This window comes from Varanus komodoensis, unplaced genomic scaffold (assembly GCF_004798865.1).
Source record: "Varanus komodoensis strain SLA01 unplaced genomic scaffold, ASM479886v1 scaffold115, whole genome shotgun sequence".
NCBI lineage: Eukaryota > Metazoa > Chordata > Lepidosauria > Squamata > Varanidae > Varanus > Varanus komodoensis.
In genome coordinates this window covers 461,959-473,637 of record NW_025335330.1, presented here as the reverse complement: position 1 = coordinate 473,637, position 11,679 = coordinate 461,959, and positions in this window count along the sequence as shown.

The following is an 11,679-nucleotide window of genomic DNA, read 5'->3' as shown; positions in this document are numbered from 1 at the left end:
CGGGGGCGCCGCTGGTCGAGCCGGGGCTCCGTTGCCGATGCTCCTGGGCGGGCGCGAGCCGCGACCCCGGGCGGGCTGCCAGCGGCCCAGCACGGCGGAAGCGTCCGCAGCGGTCCCGCGGGCCACTGCGCGGGGAGCGGGCGGCGGGCGCCTTCCCGGCCAGGCGCAGGGCTGCAAGCGGGAGCCGCAGCCGGAACACGTGCCGGGAGGGTTACTGCAGCCGTCCCCGGAGGGAGGGGGCCGGGGCCGGGCCAGGGCGAGGGCGAGGCAGCGGCAGCGGCGGGAGAGGCGGGCGGCGGCGTGCCGCTGCGGGCGCTTGGCGCGGGCGGCGGCGGCCCGGACGGAGCCTCCAGGGAGGGACGGGCGGGAGGCCGGGCGGGAGGCTGCAGCTGCCGCGCCTGAGCCTGGGAAAACCCCGCCCTCGCGGAGGGAAGTCAGGAATGCGGCCTCCCGGGCGCGGGGCGCCTCCGCTCCCCCCTCCCCGCCATGGGAAGCCCGGCTCCCAAGGCTCCTCGGCCGCGGCCGCGGGGGGCACTGCGGGGGCGGCGCAGCCCGCCCGCCCCGAACGGCAGCGCGCCCGCCCCGAACGGCAGCGCGCCCGCCCCGAACGGCAGCGCCGGCGCAGTTCCGCCTCGCAAGCGCCGCGCTGCTGGCGGATCTGTGGGCCCAGGGCGGCTGCTTTGAGCTGGGCGGGCGCGGCGGTGGCTTTGCCGGCCGGATCAGGCCCAGCCCGTATGCGCGGGGGCGCCTCGGTGTAGGATTGACCTGGGCTGGAGGCCTCGAGCCGGTGGCTGCAGCGGGGGGGCGGGGGCGCCTGGAAGAGTCTCTCTAAATCTGCAGCCGGAGGTGGCCGTCGCGCTTGACCAGCTGCCCGCTTTCTCACAGGCCCGTGGCAGGCGAGCCCCACTCGGGCTGGGCTTCCGTGGTGTGTGTGGGGGGGGGGCAGGGCAAAGCCGCCTGGCCCCATCACGTCGCTGAGCTGTGGCTGCGGCCTTTGGGGGGAGCGGGATCTGGGGGCAGCACCTGTGGGCGCCAGCTCTGCTGTTACTTGGCAACCCAAGCTAGCACTGTCATGCAAACGGGGGGGGCACGGGGGGGCACGGTGCTGGTCAGAATCACGAGTTTGGATCTCCGACCCACCCGGGAATTCTCCAGGCGGGATTCAGCTCTGGCTGTGCCCGCGGGTGGCTGCCATTCTGGGCAGACCTGGGCTGCTGCTCCAGATGAGCTGCCACGGTTTGTCATACAGGGTCCCCCCGGCAGGGCGAGGGGAGCAGCCGGTGAGCATGGGCTCGCGCCTCTCTCAGTTCGGGGGCTGAAGGCCCCCGTGGGTCTGCGGCAGGTGCTCCCTGGCGGCTAGCCTGAGATGAGGGGTGGACCCCTGCCTTGGGGCGGGCCGCTCGCTCCGGCACCTGCAAGGCTGATCTGGTTTCCGGGTGGAACGGGAGCTCGGGCTGAGGCGGGCCGCGGCCGACTGGGCTGCCAGGCTTGCCGGCAGAGCTCGGGGGAGGCGGCGCAGTCGTGGGAACCGCCTTCTCCCTCCTCCGCCATCCGCCGGGTGCTTCCTAGGCAGAACTGGCTGCCTGGCTCCGGGCGCCAAAGGACTGTTGGAAGCTCACCTACAAGTTGCGGCTCTAATCCCATCAGCCCCTTCCCATGAAATTGGCTTGACAGTCATGAGAACTCGGGGGCGAGAGTCCTTCGGCTGCCACATTGCAGCCCCATCTCCAGCCTTCTACCCCCCAGCGTGGCGGGCAGGAAAAATCTGTTACTTTTAAGTTGCAGCATCCTGACTGCGAGGCGTTGGGGCTGGGAGCCGCCCTCACTGTGGAGGGATTACTGCTTTAAACGTTTAAGCTGCATTCCAGTCCCATGTCGCTCGCCTCCTGATTCCGTCATCGGCATCTTCCATTGAAAGGATCCTGGGTGACGAGGCTGGGAAGAACTCTGCTTGCCTCGAGGAGCCCTGGAGGGGGCTGCCCCAGCCTCAGCGGGCTGAAGCCCCCTCTCCGCGCGAGCCACAAAGCGCCTGCCCTGTCCGCCTCACACGCAGCAGATCGGGATGCCTGCTGGCAGGCCGGCCCTGCGTTAGCCCAGCCACCGGGGCTGCACTGTGGCATCCGTTGCCTGGAGCACGCGAAGCACCGGCACGAGGGTGTCTGAACATGTGCAGAATGCCATTTAACTGCCTCCGCAGCCGGGCAGGCGGACTAGACTTCAGGCAGACACGGGTCTGTGCGTGCAGAGACGCACATGCAGCGCTTTCCAGGCAGGCGTGCGGCGGGGCGGGAGGAGGGCAGCGGGGCGCAGGGCACGCCGCAGGCCCCCACGGTGCCAACTTCTCTAATGGGGCAGGATGGCTCCCGCAGGCTGCTCGTGTTTGCCGCAGGCAGCCTGCTTAGACTCGAGAGGCCAGCTCCAGAGACTCGGCGTGTGACGGGCATCTCCCCCTCCACACAGCGGCCTGGGCAGCCCAGGCCTGGGCATTTCTCCTCGGAAGCAAACTCTGCTGTGTTTGGCGGGCAGGTGGCCGCGATGCTGGAGGGCAGAGGCGTGACCCTGGCCGTGTGGTAGGGCCCTCAGCCGAGGAAGGCCCCAGTCCACACTGGGAGTGGCACAACCCGGGGTAACTGGCCTTTGCCCCAGGCTGTGTGAGGGTCCCTCTGTTTCGTTGCTCCTCCTGTTTATCATTTAATTTAAAAATGAAAAACACCCATACAATGCAATTGAAGGATGCCATCAACATCATTTAACATGAGAGCCACCGACCAAACTGAAGCCAAGGTGGTGGGGCGGCAGCAAATCCCCACCGAACGAGGAGGACTGTGCCCACTGGAACGGTGGCCGAGGAGCTCATCCCAGCACCACCACCAAGGCTGCCCGCCTGGCCTTCGGGACTGGGGGAGCCGCAGTGCCTGGCCTCCCTTTGTGGCTGGTGTCGGGGTCCGCCAGGGTGCCAGGGAGGCGGTGGTCCTTCCAGTGGCCCGTCTCCGGCCCCAGAGGCCAAAGGGTGGCCTCTGCGTGATGCCCAGAGGCCCGCTGGCGGTCCAGGCGGTTCCCAAGCATTTGTTCCAGGCCCTTTCTGGCTGCACTTCCACACCCGAGCAGCTGCTGTGCCCCCCAGCTGTTGGGAGAAGTGGCCCATTGGATGTTGTAGCACTACGGAGCCCAGCATCCCTTGCCGCTGTTGACTACGCTGATGGAAGTGGCCACCCAGCAGCCTGGATGAGCCCTGCCCCCATCCCCACTCAGCTCGCAGGGCTGAGACTCTCCGGCAGGCTGGGGGGCGCCGGGGCAGCTGGCCCGGGCCTGGGGCGCACACCTCCTGGCCCACTCTAGCGGCTGAGCTTCTGCTGCGCCCCCCCCCCCGCAAGGGATGCGGCTTTGAAAGCGGACTTTCCCGCTCCGAGAGCGGTGCCAAGGCTGCGCGGCCAGTGGCCCCCGCGGGGCTCCCGTCCTCCGCTCGCGCGTTACCTGGCTCCGGCAACGGATGGCATGTGCTGGGCGGTGAGTGGGGGAGGCGGGCGGGGGCGGCGGCGAGCATCTTGCCAGAGGCCTCGGAGGTTCCCTTTCTTTCCCCTCTCCTTCTCCCTCCGCTTGACTGACTTTCTCACACGCGGATTCCCACAGTGGCTCTGCCGGCTTAGGCTGAGTCACCGACTGCCAAGAACGAGGCTTCCTCTAATCAGACGCCCCCCCCCCCGCGCTCTTTCTTCTTTGCAGAGCCGCGGCGGCATCCCAGCCCCCTCCCCTCCCCATACCTGATCTGCACCTGGCTGGGGCCGGTCCCACACGGTCCCACACGTATCACCTGATCTCGCCTTTTCAGAGACCGTGAGAAAAATAAGGCCCAGGAAAGGAGAGCCTGGCTGAGCTCTCCCCGAGCGCGTTCCCAGCCTGCCTGCAGCCTCCTGGGCACACACACGCACCACACACCAGAGCGGGAGCGTGGGCAGAGCAGGGAGCCCTCCTGTGGGGCTGGCCCCGGGGCAGCCGGCCTCTCGCCTTGCAGGGCGGCCTGGGCACCAGACTCCCTCCCTTGCTGCAGGAGCCAAGGGGCCGGGCTGGGCGTGGGCTGGGGGCAAAGGGCAGGGGACCCTGCCAGGGCCGCCGAGCCACCGCCTTGCTCTGCATTTCCGCCACCGAAGTAGGACATTAATCCTAAGGTCGGTCCAGCAAAAAGCATCCCTTTGAACGCAATGCTTGTCCCAGCAGCTCCGTGCTCAGTGGCTAGGATGCCGGCAGCTCCTGCCCAGCCCAGCGGTGGTGTAATTTTGGCTCCAGGGATGCTGTGCCTTCCCTGGTGCAGCTGCAGGGCCAGTTTCTGGTGCCAGCCCTCAATCAGCAGCAAAGGTGGCCCGTGGGGCTCCGAGATTCAAACTCTTGGCCAGGCATTGGGGCAACCTGCCACTCCCTTTCCGGCTGTCACACACACACACCTGCTGATGGGGATAGAGATCGGTTGTGCAGCTTGCGTTCTCTTGCACGCTCACTGGGAGACGAGCGGTAGGAGTGGGGCTTTCTTTGGTCCTGAAAGCCCTTTTTCCGGCATCCTTGAGGAGAAGAGGCTCTCGGGGTTATTCTGCCCTGTGAAAGGGTCATGCCGCACATGTTCAAGACACTTTCTGCTATTTGACATTGAGCTGATCTTTGTGCCCCCATGAGAAAAGCTTCTGGTGCTAATCCCTGCTTCTACCGTTCCTGGAGTAGCTGGACTGATGGCCACGGAGGGATCAGCTGGAAGGCATTCCTGCCGTGTGAAAGCTGGGCCAGCCCTCTGCAGCTCCTCGGCCAAGCTCTTCCCCACGGCATGGCATCAGCCTGCTTCTTCCAGCCGAGCCAGTGCGATGCTTTCCCTCTCCCTCGGTTAAAAGGGATGCTCGATGCATTGCAGTCATCGCCACGCATACGGCCTGGTTCGGTGCGTGCGTGCGTGCATGTGTGCATCTAAGGGCTGTTTATTTCGGGGAGCCTGACTCTCTAGCGAGAGTCCCGAGAGGCAACCCAAATACGAGCTCTTACAATAATCTCGCCTTCCAGGGTCAACCATGCTGATAAGCAGGCACAGAATAAAGTGCTCGTCACCCACTTCTCCTGCCCCCCCCCGCCGCCTTATGCCCCTACACACATGGAAAGGGGCACCGGGCTCCTCTCGGGGCCAGAGCCACCTGCCCCTTGGCCACGCTTCCGGGCATGGAGCTGCCCCTCCCAGGGGACTCTCCGCATGCCAGGGCCATCCGTGCTTGGCTGCGGCACGGGTGGCTGCTGCCTGCAGCGGAAAGGACGGCTGGCAGGCTGGGATGCCTGCATGCCCGGCCTTGGTTCTGCACCCCGTTTTCCCTCTGTGGAAAAGCCTGAGAAGGGAGGTCCATGCGAGGTCCTGCAAGCCACTGCTTGGAGGAGAGGGGACACGGGACCGTGCGCCCTGCCCTGGGGCTCCCTCACATCCCAGGGGGCTGCATGTGTGTGGGGAGCGGTGGTTCCCTCACCCACAGAGCTGGAATGCAGGTGGATCATTCCAAGGCTCCTCTGGGGCAGACGAACCAGGTGTTGGCCCCAGAAGATGCGCTGGGAAAGAAGGCTGAGCCCAGCCACCCCCTGGAGAGGGCCCCCGTCCCACCTGCATCCTGCCCCCGGCAGTTGCCGCTACGCCAAGACGGGAGCAAAGCTTTCCTGGGCTTGGTCCACAGAACCGCCAACCGAGCCGCTTGCCCACGCACAGCTCCTCCACTGCAGCCCCCCTTCCTAAAAGGACATGTCATTCGAGGTGCACCTGCCCGTGCAGGAGAGCGAGTTCTGGTGCTGTGTACGCAACACGGGCCCCTCCTGTGGCTCTCCGGTGACCCGCAGCAGCCTGGGGGCCAGCCATGACCCACTGAGGCAGGCTGTGGGGATGGTTCAGCCAAGCACCGCTGCGCAGGAGGGGGGCCGGCCACCAGCACTGCCAAGCGGGGAGCCGAGCCAAGTCCAGGTGCCAAGCCTCAGGCCTCCTTTTGCTGGGCAAGCGAGTGGGGCTGCCCCAAACACGCCCCAGACATGGCCCGCATCACCATGGGCCCAGGCAGAAAAGCCGAACGGCAGAGACCCCGGGGGCCGAGAACGTGCCCCTTTCCTGCACGGAGGCCCTGCATGCTTCCGCTGCCCAAAGCCCCCGCTCTCTGGGTGCGTGGCCAAGGGGGCCTCCCAGGGTTCTTGGTGCGCCTTCAGGTCTGCCCGCTGCTGCCTTTGCCCCTGGAAGCCCACCCCACCCCAGCTGAGCGAGAGCGAGAGCCGGCCCAGCAGCTGCTGCCTGCACCCCCGGCCCCCGCTCAGAGCCGCTGCAGCAGCCAGAGCAGCCTCCGTCTGCAGTGGGTCGCCGGGCTGGTGCAGCCCCGACCGGCACCCAGCCCTCCTCTCCCAGGCGGCCCCTCGTTGCCAGGGCAGGCCCCTGAGCGCGGCGCACCGGGACGGCGTCTTTGCCAAGGGAGGGCCGGGGATCGGTGGGGCACCCCAGCCCCAGGCGGCTCTGCTCTGACCGGGTTCACGGGCCAGGCTGCAGGGCGGCGGGGAGCACGGCGCTGGCGCGGTGGCCAGGCGGAGGTGCTCGAGCCCTCCCAGCTGGGAGGCCCTCCGGCAGGCTCCGTGGAGGGCTGGGGAGGCGGCCCCTTCCGAGCCAGGCTCTCTGTCGGCTAAGGAGTCCTGGGGTGCCAGACCTGCTTTCCCAGGGGAAACGCTGGCCCCTGGCTGGACCAAGGTGGGGCACCAGCCGCCGTCTTCCGTTCCCCTTAGGCCTCTGAGAGCCCAGGCCAGGAGCAAGGGGAGGGGCTCAGCCCCTGCCGGCCCTGGGCCCTCTGTACGGCTGGAGGCAAGCAGCCACCGGAGGAAGCGCCCCGGGGAGACAAAGCGGGTCCTGGTTTCTTCCAGCACGGGTGGAGCAAGGGCCCGCGGAGGCCCTGCCGAGCCGGCCTTTGGCTTCCAGCATTCAGTCACTGCAAGCCCCGGGGCCTCCCGCACCCGAGGTCCCTGGGGCAGAGCCTCGGGTGCATCCCTCTGGGCCAAGCGGGCCGGCTCGGTGGCCACACTCCCACGCGGGGCTTTCAGTGGCTCTGCTGGGGCTCCTTAACGCTCTGCGTGCTCTGGCCACTGCCCTAATGATTAATCCGAGGTGGGGGCGCCTTTGATGTGGCCTGCCCGGTTTGCACAACAGCATCAAGAGTCCTGGCGGAGCGCCAGAGGAAGCTCAAATATTTGTGCAGATAAGGGAGGAGACGGAGCGGGGGGGAGTGGGGGGGCACCTCCCTCTCTGCTGGGGGACCGGGCAAGGGAAGGGGGCTGCCTGTCAGGTGCTGCTCGCCCTTCCCACCCCAGCCTCAGTATGAGCAGGCAGCACGACTGGCCACGGGGGTGGGCAGCCACCCCTGGAGGGGCACTTCGTGGCCGTGGTGCAGATGCCAGGCGGCTCCTCGGGCTCAGCTGCAATGCTGGGCTGGACCCGGCACCCCCCCTTCGCAATCGGGGGAGGCACCACAGCGGCCCCCTGCCACTGTCCCCTCCCAGCAGCACCGCCTTGCTTGCCCACGCTGCCTTCCAAGCCGTCCCGGGAGGGAGGGAGGGAGGGAGGATCAGCCCGGCAGGGTTTGTCGGAAACCAGGCCCTCTGGCTTGAGGGCACTCTGGGCAGGCCAGCGCACCGGTGGGGAAGGGGACGTCCTTCTGCTCCGCACGGGGCCAGGGGTGGCTCTGAAGGGGACCAGGCCTCCGCAGCAGGTCTGCCAGCTCTGCCTTCCATAGCCGTCCTGGCCGGGCTGTCCTTGGCAGGAGCCCGTCCGTCCGTCAGTCCTCCTTTCTCTCTGAGTGAAGGAAAGTGCGGGGCTGGCTGATGCTCCCACCGCCATTCCTCTGCCCCCTCCAGAATGCAGAGAGACGCCCAGAAGGACAAAAATTGCTCCGTGAACAGATAGAACAGTGCCGTTTGAGAGTTCCTCTTGGAGAGATGCCTTTCAATTCCCTGTAGGAGGGATCTGAATAGTGAATGGCCAAAATGCCAGACTTTAAAGAAGACCTCATAATGACGCATGGCGGATCTGGAGCATCAGGCCTTCTCTCTCCTCGAAACGTAAACTGCAGTGCATGTACACTTTTAAACAAATCTGTGGTCCCTGCTTTTGGAAAGGATCGCGTGGCTGGCCAGCGTCCTCTATGAAAGACAGAAGGGAGGGAAGGGGGAGGGCCGAAGCTCGCCCGGTCCTCTCCTTCCTGCTCTTCCCTAGCGGCTTCCAAGGAGGAGGGGGGGGCTGCTGCCAGCCAGACAGGCCCCACAGGCCCCGAGGAGGCTCCCGCACCTCACACCACGCCGCCCTGCCCTGCCCTGCCCTGCCCTGCCCTGCCCGCTCGCCCCACATGAGCCCCGAATTGCCTGTTTGTCGGTGACCTGCTCCGGTGACCCATGAACGGAGGGATGCACCTCGGGGGAGCCGGGCAGGTCGCCCCGGGGCTTGCCGGGCCGCGGGGCAGGGGGGAGGCCTCTGTGGGCCCACGTGTTAGGAAGGAAGGCCTAGCCCCGTCTCGCCCCGGGGTGATTGCTCTGGGGAAACGCTGGTGGAGAAGCTCTGGGCCCTGGCAGCGCCCTGTGAGACTGGCAGGAGCGCCAGGCGAGGGGCGCTCAGAGGGAGCCCCCGGCAGTGGCCCCCATCTCCAGGACTAGGGTCCGAGGCTTTGTCCAGGCCTCGCTGCCCTTTGCCCCCCGCCCTGAATTCTCCGCCTGCTGCCCTTCGTTGTCTGCCTGGTTTGGTGAGGGGCGTTTTCCCCTCCTTAGCCAAGCAGTCAGGAGAGCGGGAGGGACAAGCTTCTTCCCTGGTTAATTCCCAAGGCGAAGCGGGTGCCAAGGCAGTGGCAGCTCTCAGGAGCTTTCAAGGGGATGGTGGGAGCTCACGGTGGGGGTGGGTCCTCTCGTCTGCGGCCGGCTCCATGCCTTGCACATGCTTTGACGGAGACCCCACCCGCCAGCCCCTCCTGGAAGAAACTGGCTGGCCACTGTTGGAAACAGGAAGCTGGGCTAGCTGCTTCTTGCAGCCTGAGCCAGATTAGAACTGTGTGCTCCTCGGGGCAGGGGCCCGTCCTCAGCACCTCCTCTGTCCGCTGCCATGCACCCTGGCAGTGCTGCGGGGAACCAACCAGATAACCCAGCAGCCCTCCGGGGGCGCCAAGGAAGTGCAGCGCCGCTCCCAGGGGCTTCCGGAGGAGGCGGTGTGTTAGCCGAGGAGGTGGAGTTCCGCTGGCCGCTCCCTGGCAGCGCCGCCCTGTTGCCCCACCGTGTGGGGCCCTGTGCCCGCCCGCCCCCGTGCAGGACCCGAGCACAACCAGGCCGCAGACCGGGGGGCACACGGGTGTGTGTCAGTGCGCAGCTGGGCCAGGGCTGGGGTTATGCGCGCGTGTGCCTCCTTCCTTCTAGCAGGCTGGGGGTGAGGGGCCACAAGAGAAGCCCCCCCAGCTCAGCCCCTCTTTCAGCAGGAGAGCATCTGACTGGGAGCCGCGCATGCAGCAGAGCGGCCCCCCAAGACGGCCGCTCCCTCGCCCCCCTCGGCATCCGCCCCGCCTTGTCCTCCGGCCGGCAGCGCGCGGAAATCGCCTTGCCACAAGCCGGGGCTCCCTTCCCCCCGCGGGCGGCAAGGCCCCCCGCCGTTTCCGCTGCCCACCAAGCAGCGCCCAGCGGAGGCAGCGGAAGTGCAGGCTGCCCCTCGGCGCTGCCATTCGCACCCGGGCGGGCCCGCCCCACCCAGCGCCCCCCAGCCGGCCTCCCCGCGTGCTGGCAGCGGGAGGGGGTGCCGTTCCTCAGCACGCGCCCTCCCGGCCGAGCGGGGGCTGGCCCGGCCCCGGCGTGCCCCCCAGCCGCCCAGGGCAGAGCGCCCGGCCCAAGGGAAGGCGAGCGACAGACCCGCTCCCTTGCCGAAGGGACACGGAGGGCAGCTGCCAGAGGCGGTGGGGCTGAGCGAGGGCAGCCCAGGAGCCTCCACAGCTGGGGTGGGCGCCCCCAGCCCCCCCGCTGGCCCTGCCGGCCAACCGTCGGCGGGTCGCTCGCCCCTGCCAGAGAGCCTGCCGCAGTGGGGCCTTGGCGAGCTGCTGCTGCGGTCAGCTCCTGGCCCCTCCCTGGCCTGCAGGGCAGCGCCTGCAGCCCCCTGGCCCCGCTCGCTCGCTCGCGGCTCTTGGCCTTTTAATGGGACTCGGTCCCAGCACGCCGCTGCCGGGCGGCCAGGGAATGCAGCTGCCGGCCAGCCTGCTCCCACGGGGCGGGGGCAGGCAGGCTGCCTGGAGCGTGGGGGGGGGGGCTCGGGGCTCGGCCGCCCTGCTGGTCCTGCCTCGTCAGCGCAGCGCTGGGATCGTCTTGCTGCAGAGCCCTGCTTACCGAGCAGATTGCTGGGATGGCCGAGCCCCGGGAGCCCGGCTGCCCAGCTCGGGTTCGGGCACCTGCTGTGTCGAGGCGGCCAAGGACCCGGCTGAGGAGCCGTCCGGCACGGCCGTGCACGGGGCCAGGGGCAGCCGGCAGCTGATCGCGCCCCGATCGCGGGCAGAGCTCTGCTCCCGAGCTATGTGGCCTTGGGCCGAGTCCTGCGCGCCTTGCAGGCGCTCCACGCAGGGAGCGCATTCGTGGCCCCGGTGCTGCCACAGCGGGGTCTGCCGGGGCCCTAGAGCTGGCTTGCACCACTGGAGGGCAAAGGGGTGCCCAGAAATGGCTGCCAGGGCCTGCCCTGGACACGGGGGCACAGGAACAGGCTGTGTGCCAGCTGCTCCCACCTTCCTCATCCTGTGGAGTCTGGCCAAATGCCTGGCTGCTGGAAGCTGACAATCCCAAAGGAAGCTGCTCCTCCCACATAAAGGTGTCAGCACAGCCGCGGTCACATCCGCCCCACCTATGAACTGCTGCTGGAAGCGGCCAGCTGCCTCGGCCGTGTGGCACAGCCCGGGCGCTTGCGCATGGTGCGTGGCCACGTCAGCCCCCCTGCCCTGCTCTGCTCTGCTCTGCTCTGCTCTGGGGGCTTTCTCCCAAAGCTGGCTTGGGCAGGGGGGCTCTTCCCCCAGAGGAGAGCTGCAGAGCGATGGACACCCGGCCACCCGGGGATGGGCTGGCCTCCTCCCCTGAGCCCAGGCCCTGAAGATGGAATCCCCAGAGGCGCAGCTGCCCCTCGCCCCTCCTCGAAGGCACAGGCCAGTGCCCCCTCCTTAAGGGGCTCGGGTTACGGGGAATGAGGGAAAGCAGCAGGTCGCAGGCGGGATCTGGCCAGAGGCCCCCAAAGGGCCACGACCTGCCTGCTACTGGCAGCCCAGCTGAAAAGTGCAAAGCCGCCGGCATGATCGGCAATTCCCGGCCCCGTTTCTGACGTGCCTCCCAAGTCAGGCATGACCAGCGGAATTCAACCCAGCCGCACTTTCATCCCGGCTCTTCTGCGGTGATCCTGCACAACCTATGCTCTCACCACAAAATCCCTGGTGGGGGGGTGCAGCTTCTGCCCCCCCCCCCTTGCAAAGGCTTGCCTTCTGGCATCCGGCAGCAGATTCCTCCACTCCGTGTGCTGGAAGGGCTGTGCAGACCCCCAGCCTTCTCGCTGTTCCTGGAAAGCCGCACAGGGGAGCTTTCCTGCCCACCCCCCTCCACTCGCCGCCCGTGGGCGCCTGGGGGCCCGCCTGCCCCAGCCTCTCCACTGGC